The following is a 2,757-nucleotide window of genomic DNA, read 5'->3' on the forward strand; positions in this document are numbered from 1 at the left end:
CACACATATAGACACACACACCCTTTCTCTTTCTCACCAATACACGCACACAAATACAGACACAGACACATGCTCTCCCTCACACACACGCACACAGACACACACATAGACACACACCCTCTCTCTGTGGGGGTTTGTGTGTGTGTGTGTGAGAGCATGTGTCTGTGTGTCTGTTTTTGTCCGTGTGTGTATCTGTGTCTTTTTGTGTGTGTGTCTATGTCTGTGTGTATGCCTGTGTGTGTCTGTTTGTGTGTGTATGGGTGGTGAAAAGTGTAGCGCTGGAAAAGCACAGCAGATCAGGCAGCATCCGAGGAGCAGGAGAGTCGACATCTCGGGCACGGGCTCTTCATCAGGAATGTGGAGGGGCTGAGAGATAAATAGGGGGATGGGGGTGGGGCTTGGGCTGAGGGTAGGTGAGAAGATGATGCAGGTGGGGGGTAATTGTGACAGGTCGGTGGGGAAGGTGGAGCAGATAGATTGGAAAGAAGATGGACAAGTAGGATAGGTCAAGAGGGCAGAGCTGAGTTGGAGGGTTCGATCTGGGATGAAGCTGGGGAGAGAGGAGTTTTGGAAACTAGTGAAGTCAATGTTGATGCCATGTGGTTGAAGGATCCCATGGCGGAAGATGAGGCCTTCTTCATCCATTTGGTGGAAGGCTTTGACTTGGCAGTGGGGAAGGCTTGTATGTCCTTGGGAGAGTGGGAGGGGAAATATAAGCCACAGGCCAGTGGGGTTGTTTGGAGCGTGTGCCCAGAAAGGTGTTCTCTGAAACGCTTCGCCAGTTGGCGTCCTGTCTCCCCGATGTAGAGGAGACCACATGGAGAGCAACGGACACAGTAGATGAGGTGGGTGTATGTGCAGGAAAATCTCTGCTGAATGTGAAAAGATCCTTCGGGGCCTTGGACGGAGGTGGGCAGGGAGGTGTGGGCACAGGTTGCAGCGGCAAGGGAAGGTGCCGGGAGTGGAGGATGGGTTGGTGGGTGGGGAAGTGGACATAATGAGGGGGTCATGGAGGGAATGGTCTCTGCAGAATGCAGGTATGGGTGGGGAGGGAAGTTTGGTGGTGGAGTCTGACTCTAGGTGCCGGAAATGGTGGAGGATAATGCATTGTATCCAGAGATTAGTGGGATGAAAGGTGGGGTTCTATGCTTGTTGCGGTTGGAGGGGTGGGGTTCAAAGGAAGTGGAGGAGGTACACTGGAGGGGATTGTTCACCACGAGGGAGGGGAACTTGCGATCCTTGAAGTAGGAGGCCATCTGGGATGTCCTAGAGTAGAAATGCTCCTCTTGGGAACAGATACAGTGGAAGCGGAGGAACTGGGAATAAGAGATTGTGTTTTACAAGGGGGGGCCAGGGGTGTGGGAAGAGGTGTAGTCAAGGTAGCTATGGGGAGTCAGTGGGTTTGAAATAGATGTGCGGATTGAGACGGTTGCTGGAGATGGAGATGCAGAGATCCAGGAAGAGGAGGGAGGAGTCCGAGATGGTTCATGTGAACTTGAGGTCAGAGCGGAAGGTGTTGGTGAAGTTGATGAACTGTCCAACCTCCTTGTGGGAGCACAAGGATGTGCCAATACTGTCATCGATGTAGCGGTGTAAAAGGTGGGGAATGGTGCCGGTGTAACTGAGGAAGATGGACTGTTCCATGTATCCTACGAAGAGGCAGTCATAGCTGGGGGGCCATGTGGGTTCCCCTTTGGTCTGAAGGAAGGAGAAATTGTTGAGGCTGAGGCTCCAGTTCCAGCAATCAAATGTGTGTCATTGGAGGGAGACTGGATAGGTCGCAGGAGAGCAAGAAACGAAGGGCTTGCAGGCCTTTGGCATGGGAGATAGACATGTACAGGGACTGGATGGCCCTGGTGAAGATGTGGTGTTGGGGACCAGGGAATTAAAAGTCATGGGGGAGGTGGAGGGCATGGGTGGTGAGTTCCTGGACCAAGGAGGACAGGGCAGAGTTGAGATATGAGCAGATAACTTCGGTGAGGTAGGAGCAGGTGGTCAACTAGGGCAACCAATTCCTGATGAAGGGCTTTTGCCTGAAACATCAATTTTCCTGCTTCTTGGATGCTGCCTGACTTGCTGTGCTTTGCCAGCACCATTCTAATCTTGATGTGGTTCTGTTCGCCGAGCTGGAAATTTTTGTTGCAAACGTTTCGTCCCCTGTCTAGGTGACATCCTCAGTGCTTGGGAGCCTCCTGTGAAGCGCTTCTGTGGTGTTTCCTCCGGCATTTATAGTGGCCTGTCCCTGCCGCTTCCGGTTGTCAGTTCCAGCTGTCCGCTGTAGTGGCCGGTATATTGGGTCCAGGTCGATGTGTTTGTTGATGGAGTTTGTGGATGAGTGCCATGCTTCTAGGAATTCCCTGGCTGTTCTTTGTTTGGCTTGCCCTATAATGGTAGTGTTGTCCCAGTCAAATTCATGAATTTGGATCCCTTCAACCACATGGCATCAATATAGACTTCACTAGTTTCCAAATCTCCCTTCCCCCATCTCATCCCAGATCCAACCCTCCAACTCGGCCCCGCCCTCTTGACCAGTCCTACCTGTCCATCTTCCTTCTCAGCTATCCGCTGCAACCACCCCACCGACCTATCACAATTACCCCCGACCTGCAGCCACCTACCTTCCCCCCCAGCCCCAGCTCCACACCCCCATTTATCACTCCCTTCCCCTTCCACATTCCTGAAGAAGGGCTTATGCCTGAAACGTCGACTCTCCTGCTCCTCAGATGCTGCCTGACCTGCTGTGCTTTTCCAGCACCA

At 52.7% G+C, this 2,757-nt stretch overlaps 1 protein-coding gene across 1 annotated transcript in view; it reads left to right on the forward strand.

Moving 5' to 3' along the window:
- Positions 1–2,757, forward strand: part of LOC122554083 (vesicle-trafficking protein SEC22b-like) — a 74,021-nt gene that overhangs the window by 23,630 nt on the left and 47,634 nt on the right. The window lies entirely within an intron of this gene.

This window comes from Chiloscyllium plagiosum, chromosome 11, assembly GCF_004010195.1.
Source record: "Chiloscyllium plagiosum isolate BGI_BamShark_2017 chromosome 11, ASM401019v2, whole genome shotgun sequence".
In the NCBI taxonomy this organism is placed as follows: Eukaryota; Metazoa; Chordata; class Chondrichthyes; order Orectolobiformes; family Hemiscylliidae; genus Chiloscyllium; species Chiloscyllium plagiosum.